Source organism: Accipiter gentilis, unplaced genomic scaffold, assembly GCF_929443795.1.
Source record: "Accipiter gentilis unplaced genomic scaffold, bAccGen1.1, whole genome shotgun sequence".
NCBI lineage: Eukaryota > Metazoa > Chordata > Aves > Accipitriformes > Accipitridae > Astur > Astur gentilis.
In genome coordinates, this window is record NW_026060884.1 from 208,018 (window position 1) to 220,296 (window position 12,279).

The window sequence follows — 12,279 nt, forward strand, 5'->3', positions numbered from 1 at the left end:
AAATTTTTTTTTTTTTTTTTTTTTTTTTAAATTGATATATTGGAAAAAGCTGGAGAAGGAAGCGGGGACAGAAATGAAAAACCACTCAGGGAGTCAGTGGTATAGACTGTCAGCACGCAACCTAAATATTGTAATTGCAGATCACATAGTCAGAACAAGCCAGTCAAAAGTAGCACACTCCCTGGGAGAGGGGCGGGAGTCTCTCTCCCCTTGTCTTTCAAGCCAAGACCCAACTAGCAGAAGGCAGCTTTTCTGTCAGATAAAGCAAGGCAAAAGGATCATGTACAGCAACTTCCTTGCAGCCTCTTGCTCCTGAGCACCCTTCTTCACCTCTTTCTTTCTTTCTCTCTTTCTTCTGGTGATGGGAAGGCAAAGCATGTTCTGTTCCTGTGAGCCCATACTGCTTGTCCCTATAGTCACAGCAGGCAACCTGTGATTCCTCTCCGAAGACATTTACGCATAGAAATCAGTTGAGTGGTGTGTTACGGAAGCATAGCTGCAGTGGGACGTGATTTGAATCAGTTAATTTTGTGCCCACCATGACAAAATAAAACCAGCAATTTCTTACTTTATAGAAATTCTCCTAAAGTTGTAGTTGCCCCCAACAGCTGTCAAGTTTTTGTATCACAGGAGAACAAATGCAGCCAAAAGAACATTTTCTCTAAAAGGACCGCTCCGAACTACACAAGCAGGCAGGCACAGGCAGCTCCCGATTTAATAAAGCGTATGTACACAGCACCACTTAGTGGTGCAAGCGGAGTCACCGCTGACAGGAATGAGAAGCTTGAACACCAACCTTCCCGCCCCGGCTCCCTGGACATGAACGATGTCTGGTCTGTCTGTCCTCACTCGCAAAATACCACTACAATGCCTTTACTACAAGAGAGTACATCTGCCAAGCAAAACAAGTCCAAGAGGGCTGAACCTCAGGCCAGCAGAACCAACGGCTGCTGAGCATCAAACAGATGCATCCACTCTGAAGAGCTTTCAGAATTCTGCAGCACTCTACCACACGGTTTTCTGGCGACACAGCCTGAAGCAGGGTTTAAACAAATGATCCAGCTTAGTATCTGCCTGTAGTGCAAAGAATAGCAATCTCTTGGCCCACGATTTGGGTTTTATATAGACTTGGGCCATAAACAAATGCAACAGATGTAGAAAAACTGAAGACCGACAGCAACTGGAACGTAACTATTCTTTTTCCACTCCATCACCCGTTGGAAAACTAACTCCCTCGTGCACTTACGTAACTGAGCACAAAGAGAACAAAAAGAAAGGCTTTTATTCAGAACAAATTAGTGTGTCTTTACAGGAAAGTAACGGTTTCAACTTACAAAACCAGCATCATCATTAGTGATGCACCTTTCCTGAATAAGGGATAAAAGAAGAGGATAACCATTGCTTTTACTGATACGTTCTTATAATTAGCTGAGCACTTCTAAAGAGGAAGAACTTTGCTGCTTTTCAGGACTCGAAGTAAGAAAAAGTCTAAAGCATAGTCTTCCTGACGTGGGAAGACGTGTCCGCAAGAGAGGCACAAGATCCGATACAGAAATGTATCTACGTCTCGCTGAAAATTTGCACTCTAAGCATCACCAGCTTCTGCTTCCAGGCAGTATACCACCAGCTTAACCGGAGGGTAGTAATTTTACCCCACACAAGAAGTCAGAACATGCACTATCCTTTAAGGAGGCAGAACAATAACCAAAGCAGAAAGAGGCTTAGAAATTAAGGCAAGATGGCACTTGCTCAGACACACAGTGAGGAGGTGCAAGCTGGGTAAGACAGCAAAATGGAGATTGTTCCTCGTTCACACAGAGCTCATTTCGACTCGAGTTGGTCATCCTCTCCTCTTCCACAAAATTAGGAATGCTTTACGTAGGAAGTCCTGACTTTGTAGCCATCTATGCCGACAAACAACAAACTATTCTAGGTCTGCTCTTGTGGTATTTAGGAAGTCGCAGAATTCAGCTTAGGGATGCATAATCACAGTATTTAATTACTGTTGCAGTACTGACCTACCTACACCAGCAGATAATAAACTAAAAATCATAGTGCTTCTGATTTGGTATAAGCCAACAGACCCTCAGATTTTTTTTCAGAGCACGTAAAGGTACAGCTCTCTGGGCATCACATGGTAATCATAACTGCCAAATGACTTGACAAGCTTGTAAACATCCAAACTGCTGCAAACACATCTATACATACAATAATGGATAAAACGTAGATGCATTCCACCTACACGCTTATGCAGGCAAACACTCGTGAGTTAAAAGCCACTGTATGAACCAGCTTACGAGCGCTTAACAAAGCCAGTGATTCCCTGGCACACCTGAAGACAGAAAAACATTCACCAAATAAAGTTAGGGACATGCTCTTTTTTTTTTTTTTTTTTTTTTTTTTTTAAAATGTAACGTGTACTAAGACAGCAAGGTCACTTTTCCAGCATCATTCATACACACATATGCCCAGAAGCTACTTGAAATTACCTTGTGTAATGGAATTGTCTGGAAAGCTCAGCTTAAAGTAGCTGAGCTCAGTGACTGATTGATTTACAGGTACAGAAAATAAATGCATGCAGCATTTTAACAATGCTGACTTACCAGTGTTATGTTATTTCCATTTAGCAAAATCTGGTCTAGCTTTGTGATTCTTCTGCCCTCAGACGGAGTCTCACTGAAGCAGCGTTAAAAACAAATAAGTAAGCACACATAACCAGGGACAACAGTTCCAGTTTTGATTACAGAATAAATCTCTACATTAAGATGGCAGTTGTTGGAACTAAGAAATGAATTGGCCACGCTGCAGCCTGATCTTGACAAATTGACCGCCTGGATAAAGCAAGCTATCTGGCAACTAAAAAGATCCATTGTACTTTTCTGCTCAGTACACCTAAAGATACAGATTTCACCCTCGAAATCTCGGCAATTTCTTGAATACCACCAACACTCAGAACAGGTTTCAAATAGCAACGTGGCAGGACAAAGTAATAAATGCTTATCCTTAAGTCTGCTAACTCTCTAAGCCTTTGCCTAGACCTTAAGGAAATGTAAAAACAAACAAACTACTGGAAAGTTCAACACACAATCCACGCAAAGTTAAGGCTATCAAGTAGGAACCGGATTACAAGTATAAGTCATGCAACAGCTACTCTATAACATGGATGTCCTGAACAGATCCTCCTCTACAGTTTAAGTCCAAGGTACAAACCATTCAGCTGGCAAGTATTCCAAAAATATAAAACCTCTTTGCTTACAGAGCTTACACAGTATTTTTCCCCAGGAAACCAAATGTTCAAGAGGAACAGGAGGCAGAAACAACATTTACAATTCTGTAACGTCTTCTAGCACCGTATCTGAAAATCCAGTTTCAAGGAAAATAAGGCCCCGAATTTAAAAATAAAACTATTTCCAGTTATTTCCATGTCACACTGAGCTGTGATTTTACCTGTAAAACAAAAAAATCAGAACAAGACAACTGATCCATACAAAAAAGGCTCTCCTATCCGGCTCTCTTTCAAATGCTGGCATTTTCTGTGACTTGGATTTTGCCTGTTATTATGAGATCATTACATCACCTATCACACAAGTGTAGCTTTGTTGTCTTTGAAAGAAAAGCTGCTAGACAATATACAACACAAAGTTAGACAAGCGAGGGCAGTACACAGGGATTTCACAGGCACTCTGGAATTGGGCACCCGACTTGAATTCCTGGCTTTGAAAACCTCTCTCCAAATGACTTACCGTCTTTCACTAAGATCCAGCAGCAGTTCTCTCCTGTGCCTCATGCTCTTCTTTAGCCAGCCAAAGCCCACGGAGCTGCACTGTAAGCTTGAAGGCCAGTGTGCCAGCTGCGTGTCCTATTTCTGTCACCTAGTTCTTATGTACCGTTTCTTGCTAATCAAAAGGCCCAGTGAATCCTCCTCACACATCACACTTGAGGTAGTACATCCAAGCATTATTTCTGCCGCGCTACATTTGCACGGATTAGCTGCTGAACCCTCCAGATGATCTACTGCTTTTCAAGAAGGGTGTAGTATAACTGGCGAGGGTCTACAGTAAGTCCAAGAGGGTGCTCAACGATGTACAGGAGTCTGACTTCAAAGCATAAATTGAAAAACAGCCTCTTAACCTAGAAAGGGCAATACTGAAGAGAAAGAACAATGTTTAAACTCTAAAAGGTAGCTATAAGGAAGAACTTTTCTGTGCATCCACTGCACACAGTTACACGGAATCATGGGGCTTAAATTACAACCTGAAAAACTTAGGGTATGTGGCAATCTTTGCAACAGTAGTAATAATTACAGGAAATGTTTAAGAATAAATTAGGCAAGCATTTGTCAAGAATGGTACAGAAAGTTGATCATTCACCTCTAGAATGAGAGCAACACTAGACTATCTTCAAAGGTTCTTCTTTCCCCACTGCTGTCCCTCTCCTTATTTCTACCCTCAAACACAAGCATCATCCCCAGCTCTGCACTTACAATTCTATCTGCAGATGCACATGTCTAGAGATGCACATTTATTTCTTCGTTACACACAGCTGAAGGAGACTACTCAGAGGTAAGCCAATTTACATAAACAGCTTTTGAAAGTTAAACACCTCAGCTTCTTGCAAAACGTCAGCCCAACAGAACACCGTCAGCCCAACAGAACACCGGGAGCGGTATGTAAATCCTTATGCCAAAACTGCATTCTCTTAAATCTTATGAAAACCATCTCTAATATAAAGCCTGACTTGTCCATTTTCTGACACTCCCCTTCTCTGTCATCAAGGTACTTATTAAGACAGTAAAACAACTGACGGGGTAAACACCATAACTAGCACAATAGCTGACTTCCGTAGCAGTTGCATATCAGGTCTGAATAAATGTGAGTTTAGTAGGTAGATACACATTCAGAAATGCACAAGAACTGAAAGGAGTAATCTGTAACTGGTAGACTAAGAACACTGCAATAGCATGCAATGTAAATCAACATGCACCTATAGGGAAGGGAAGTACAGAAACATTCTTCTGGATTGAAAAAAAAAAAAATATACGCAGCAATGGTAGGAAAAGGTACTTGGAACGTGCCACTTTCAATCCACTGAAACAATGTCTGCAACAGCAGTAAGAACACTGGCAAACTACCTTCTCTGTTCCACAGGGCCTTGAAACCCATACGCATTGTCTGTTGCCAGTTGCCCTTAGGAAACAAAGGCGCTGCGATCAGTAGAAGCGTGTAGAACACCGAAAATGAAACTTTTGAGTATGTCACATGCAAGATCCTCATTCTCCGTACAGTCTACAAGGTTACACAATTGTAAAATACTTTGTAAGAATGAGAATCCTGACGTTTGCCTTGGATTAAAAAAGTTTTAAAACTCCGTTTTGAGTTTTTTTTCCAAGGGTTTTAGAAATAAAAGCATCTTGGTAAAGTGATTTTCACACACTGCACAGACACAAGCAGTGTTTCTCCCACTGCGAGAGGAGTATCAAAATACTCTTATCTAATATGTTATAGACAAAAGTGACCAAGGTCACAGGAGAATCTGTACTTTCCCACTGATTACAAGGAACGGGCCAGCTGCTTTGTGCCTCCTATGCAGCTGGAGCATGCAGTTGCCTGGTAACTTGTTCCGACCTATTGCATCTTAATCACATATACATGGAGGAATACCAAGCTGACCGCTTAGGTTTATCAGCCAAAACAGTTTACAGCAACGCAATAGTTTAGAGCAATTCAGGAAGTTTAACACTGAATTTAGGTATGCGCTTATATGGTTTGACGAACAGAGCTTTTATAAATGAAAGGGAAACAACAGGTGACTTTAGAGCATACAAAAGGTATAGTCTACAAACCAAATATCAATTATTAGCAATGTTTCCCTGTTCAAAGGGCATCACTTAATGTCTCAGACTCAACAAGCATGAACTGACAGACTGTTATGATTTGAAAATTTTAAAAAAGTTCTAATAGTGTGCCCAAAACAGAGCTGTTTCAGTGTTCAGGCTAGACTCGTCGTCTCCAGTAAATACATATCTTAATTCTAACACAGGATAAAAACCGATTTATAAATTTCCTCTTGTAAAAATGAAACTGTTCCAATCACCCTGTTCACTCCTATTTAAGATATTAAATAGGGCAAATCAGAAGTAACTTGAACCAATCCCTCCCACCCAGCTATAAACCAGGACCATATACAGCCCTTGCAGACTACACAAGACCCTGTCTCATTCCAGCCATATCATTAGCACAAGCTGTGCAAACCCATGCAAATCAACAGGTTTTCCAGGCATAAAAGCAGACTCCAACAGCAGTTAAGCCACTTCTTACAACTGACAATGTCATACTTCCATCACTGATTATAGCACAAGAACAAAAGAGAATGGGTCTTTATTGTCCTTCATGAACTTGAGGGGCTGCAAGAAACCAGTGAAGTTACAAGCCTGGATTCTGTAATGTCGCTATCAGCATAATTTTCAGATCAAAGATCCGGCCTCCTGTTACGATCATCAAACATAATTTTGAGTTCAGGGGACAGGTCATCACAACACTATGTTAGGTAGAGTATAAAACCTTATCATCAGATTCTCAGCTAGTTTAAGTCAATGTATTCTGTGTGTTCTGCTGAAGTCAACGAAACTAAACACACTATCATAGGAAAAAGATATTTCAGCACGCCTCAGACCTGGAAAACTATCTTGAAAAATGCCCGTAACTTTTAACACAAATTCTCTGCACTTCCCACGATCTCTCAACAGCGAGCAGTAGTAAGACCCTAACAGTTACTTGCAACCTATTTCTTGCATAGCATTCATTTTTATTTTAATTTTAAAAGGGGCAACTAATAAATAAGATTTTTGCAGCTACTCACAAAAATCAATAAGCAAAGACATTTGTTCCAAGACTTAAATTTCTTGTATAATTTAAAAAACTAGCAAAGCTCTGTAAAGTAAAATAGATACATTTACCTACTAATGTAGGAAACTACAGACAAACTTCAGGAAATGACCAAAGGTGCAGAGGATAGGCTAATGCCTATTAGCATTAGGTAGAAAAACAAGGTAGAAAAGGTAGAAATGCCTATTAGCATTAAGGTAGAAGAAGAAGAAGAACAACAACAACAACAACAACAACAAACCCCCAGAAGTTCTACAGAAAAATGAGTGAGCAGCCCACAGCACTGGCAGACAACAGATTTTTTTATCCCCGCTTCCTCCACCCCTTCTTCTTACCCCCCCACCCCCGTTTTTTTTTAAAGGAAATAATTATTCTATTCTGAAACATATTGCCAGTGATGCAGTTGAAGCCAAAAGTTTAAATGAGTTCAGGAGAGAATTAACCGAATTCTAACACATGTGCCAACACAACTGCTATAAAAAGCATCTGCATCATGGTGAAATGCAAACAGCTACTCTGAGAACGACACATTATTATTCACTAAATTTGCCTTTTACCCTGTTGTATAGTTACTAATGTTGAAAAGAGTCACTGCTGTGCAAGAAACTAAAACTTACAGCGCTTTATGCTCGGAGAGAACTGTGGCCCATCAGCTCGTGGCTGTGAAGTCTTACAACTTAACACGTTGCAGTTGCACACCAGCAAGTTCTGAGGTGGACTGCCGACTGTATTCAATAGTCACAGCTTATGTAGGAGGATATGATAAACTTTACTTATTTGCCTTTAACCGATGCTCCAAATATTTTAAAGTCGTTCTTAAAGCAGGTTACTGGTTTGATTACCCTTCATACAAAATCCTCCTTCAAATGGAGGTTTCTCTTCTCTTCTTTTCAGATTTAAGGCATGAACAGAAACCACACCTGCATCATCACTGAAATCAGTGCCTATTTTTCAATAAACTTTAGCAGCAGCATCAGAATTCGTCCTCAAGTACCGTTCATAAAGCAAATGCTTCATTCTTCAAAACTTTTTTAAGCAAAGGTTAGTAATGCTGTACCACAGACTCTCACGCCCAGCCACACATGTTCTTCCCGAGACTGTTACGCAGCTTAGTATTTTAAAAATCGCCATCCTAACTGCGTACCTGATACTACTGGTTCTCCCCTTTTTAAAGTCTGATGTTAAGGAAAAGCTGCAAGTCCTACAAAACCAGGCAGACTTGCTTGTTCATGCCAAAGAGAAAAAGGTTAAGCATTATTAAAAAATAAGACTATTGCCTACCTTTAAGTATCCATAAAGCTATCAACATGAACCGTATGGTGGCCTGTTAGCATCGCTATTTGAACACGGGCATGCAAAATGTCCTTCAGTTAAATTCCAAACTCTATGAAGTAATTGGTGGGCAATTCCCCAAGGATAAAACGTCTATCAAAAGCCAACAGTAAGCCAGAAATCTCTTTCCGTTTCATAGGGTAAAAAAAAATAAATACAGTGAATCCTGAAAAAAGAAATAGATATTAGACAGGGAACGCCTATATACTTATAGGGCAAGTAATAAAACATTTAGTGTTTTGATTTTATTTTTTTTTATGTCATCACAATAGTTAGACAAACATGGAAACATTTGCAACAGCAATACTTGGGTCACTTTAAAATCTTGGTAACACTGAAATACAGGGCAGCGAAAGCTAATGATGTGGGGAGGGGACTTTAGGTCTTATTATTTTCAGACACATTCACACACACACACACACATATATCTATATACACACGCGCACTCCACAACTCCAAAGAGCTATCTTAACTATGTCTGCCAGTAAACGGAAATAGTAGGCAGAAAGGAACCATATCTATACTAAGACAGTTAGCTGCGCCGTAAAACTGAAGATCACTGCAACCAGTGCCATCTTAAAGAAGGAGGAAAAAAAAAAAAAAAAACCACCAAAAAAACTGAAAGGAACCATCGCTGTGCATGTCATAAGCATGAAGTTATTTTAACCTGATGACTACTCTGCTCTATACTTTAAGCATCATGAAGTTTTTATGTGTTTTTAAAGTCTAAGGTTATTATTTTAAATGGCCTACTTGTAGTGGCAGCCCAAGTAGCATTCTGGAGAACACCACAGTGCCCACAACTTGTACAGGTCAGTGCAGTCTGATCAAGCACTACATTTCTAGGGGAGGAAAACAAAAAACCACTACCGCTCATTTATTCAATTGAAAAGCTTATTACCTGCACCTTCCAAAGCAACAGGCTACAGGAACACTGAATGCAAAGTAAACCAGACCCATCTGGAATACTCTGACTCAGTCTCAGCTCCAAGTTACACATCTTTCATTTCGTATTTTAAGGGATTAACAGCATTTGGATGCACAGAAACTGTCTTTACAGTGAAGTCTGCAGACCTCCGAGTCAAAAGTTAAAATGTCTTCCTAAATTATAACAGTATTAGCACTTCCTCTGAAAAGGAGTGAAAAAAACACAACCAGGGAAGGAGGAAGTGACACAACACCAAGGGTTTTTTTCCCAGAGATTACAAAATCCTGAGAGAACAAGATGCTTGTGCTATCAGAATAAAAATCCCCAAAGAAACAAAAGAGTTTACCTTTCCCTTGGAAAAGTTACTTTTGAGTCAAGATCTGCCCTTTTTCTCTCCCAAGCATGAAATCTCTCTTCAGCTTAAGACTCTCTTCTACTGCAGTAGAAATTTAGTGCACATGCTGGAACCTGGACAGAATCTTATTTAAAAAAACAAACAATACAATAGTACTACAGTGGCTAGAAATCTTTTACATATTCTGATGAAAAGACTCAACTTATTTCTAGGAAATAAAGTGTTTGGGGCCAAAGCCAACAGATGATGTTCATGTAAGGTTAAATTTTTTTTTTTTTTTTTTTTTTTTAAATTGATATATTGGAAAAAGCTGGAGAAGGAAGCGGGGACAGAAATGAAAAACCACTCAGGGAGTCAGTGGTATAGACTGTCAGCACGCAACCTAAATATTGTAATTGCAGATCACATAGTCAGAACAAGCCAGTCAAAAGTAGCACACTCCCTGGGAGAGGGGCGGGAGTCTCTCTCCCCTTGTCTTTCAAGCCAAGACCCAACTAGCAGAAGGCAGCTTTTCTGTCAGATAAAGCAAGGCAAAAGGATCATGTACAGCAACTTCCTTGCAGCCTCTTGCTCCTGAGCACCCTTCTTCACCTCTTTCTTTCTTTCTCTCTTTCTTCTGGTGATGGGAAGGCAAAGCATGTTCTGTTCCTGTGAGCCCATACTGCTTGTCCCTATAGTCACAGCAGGCACCTGTGATTCCTCTCCGAAGACATTTACGCATAGAAATCAGTTGAGTGGTGTGTTACGGAAGCATAAGCTGCAGTGGACGTGATTTTGAATCAGTTAATTTTGTGCCCACCATGACAAAATAAAACCAGCAATTTCTTACTTTATAGAAATTCTCCTAAAGTAGTAGTTGCCCCCAACAGCTGTCAAGTTTTTGTATCACAGGAGAACAAATGCAGCCAAAAGAACATTTTCTCTAAAAGGACCACTCCGAACTACACAAGCAGGCAGGCACAGGCAGCTCCCGATTTAATAAAGCGTATGTACACAGCACCACTTAGTGGTGCAAGCGGAGTCACCGCTGACAGGAATGAGAAGCTTGAACACCAACCTTCCCGCCCCGGCTCCCTGGACATGAACGATGTCTGGTCTGTCTGTCCTCACTCGCAAAATACCACTACAATGCCTTTACTACAAGAGAGTACATCTGCCAAGCAAAACAAGTCCAAGAGGGCTGAACCTCAAGGCCAGCAGAACCAACGGCTGCTGAGCATCAAACAGATGCATCCACTCTGAAGAGCTTTCAGAATTCTGCAGCACTCTACCACACGGTTTCTGGCGACACAGCCTGAAGCAGGGTTTAAACAAATGATCCAGCTTAGTATCTGCCTGTAGTGCAAAGAATAGCAATCTCTTGGCCCACGATTTGGGTTTTATATAGACTTGGGCCATAAACAAATGCAACAGATGTAGAAAAACTGAAGACCGACAGCAACTGGAACGTAACTATTCTTTTTCCACTCCATCAACCCGTTGGAAAACTAACTCCCTCGTGCACTTACGTAACTGAGCACAAAGAGAACAAAAAGAAAGGCTTTTATTCAGAACAAATTAGTGTGTCTTTACAGGAAAGTAACGGTTTCAACTTACAAAACCAGCATCATCATTAGTGATGCACCTTTCCTGAATAAGGGATAAAAGAAGAGGATAACCATTGCTTTTACTGATACGTTCTTAATAATTAGCTGAGCACTTCTAAAGAGGAAGAACTTTGCTGCTTTCAGGACCGAAGTAAAGAAAAAGTCTAAAGCATAGTCTTCCTGACGTGGGAAGACGTGTCCGCAAGAGAGGCACAAGATCCGATACAGAAACGTATCTACGTCTCGCTGAAAATTTGCACTCTAAGCATCACCAGCTTCTGCTTCCAGGGCAGTATACCACCAGCTTAACCGGAGGGTAGTAATTTTACCCCACACAAGAAGTCAGAACATGCACTATCCTTTAAGGAGGCAGAACAATAACCAAAGCAGAAAGAGGCTTAGAAATTAAGGCAAGATGGCACTTGCTCAGACACACAGTGAGGAGGTGCAAGCTGGGTAAGACAGCAAAATGGAGATTGTTCCTCGTTCACACAGAGCTCATTTCGACTCGAGTTGGTCATCCTCTCCTCTTCCCACAAAATTAGGAATGCTTTTACGTAGGAAGTCCTGACTTTGTAGCCATCTATGCCGACAAACAACAAACTATTCTAGGTCTGCTCTTGTGGTATTTAGGAAGTCGCAGAATTCAGCTTAGGGATGCATAATCACAGTATTTAATTACTGTTGCAGTACTGACCTACCTACACCAGCAGATAATAAACTAAAAATCATAGTGCTTCTGATTTGGTATAAGCCAACAGACCTCCAGATTTTTTTCAGAGCACGTAAAGGTACAGCTCTCTGGGCATCACATGGTAATCATAACTGCCAAATGACTTGACAAGCTTGTAAACATCCAAACTGCTGCAAACACATCTATACATACAATAATGGATAAAACGTAGATGCATTCCACCTACACGCTTATGCAGGCAAACACTCGTGAGTTAAAAGCCACTGTATGAACCAGCTTACGGAGCGCTTAACAAAGCCAGTGATTCCCTGGCACACCTGAAGACCAGAAAAACATTCACCAAATAAAGTTAGGGACATGCTCTTTTTTTTTTTTTTTTTTTTTTTTTTTTTAAACTGTAACGTGTACTAAGACAGCAAGGTCACTTTTCCAGCATCATTCATACACACATATGCCCCAGAAGCTACTTGAAATTACCTTGTGTAATGGAATTGTCTGGA

The 12,279-nt window shown here is 40.6% G+C and overlaps 1 protein-coding gene across 10 annotated transcripts in view; it reads right to left on the minus strand.

The window, feature by feature from the left end:
- Window positions 1-12,279, minus strand: part of LOC126037029 (electroneutral sodium bicarbonate exchanger 1-like) — a 148,972-nt gene that overhangs the window by 29,642 nt on the left and 107,051 nt on the right. The window lies entirely within an intron of this gene.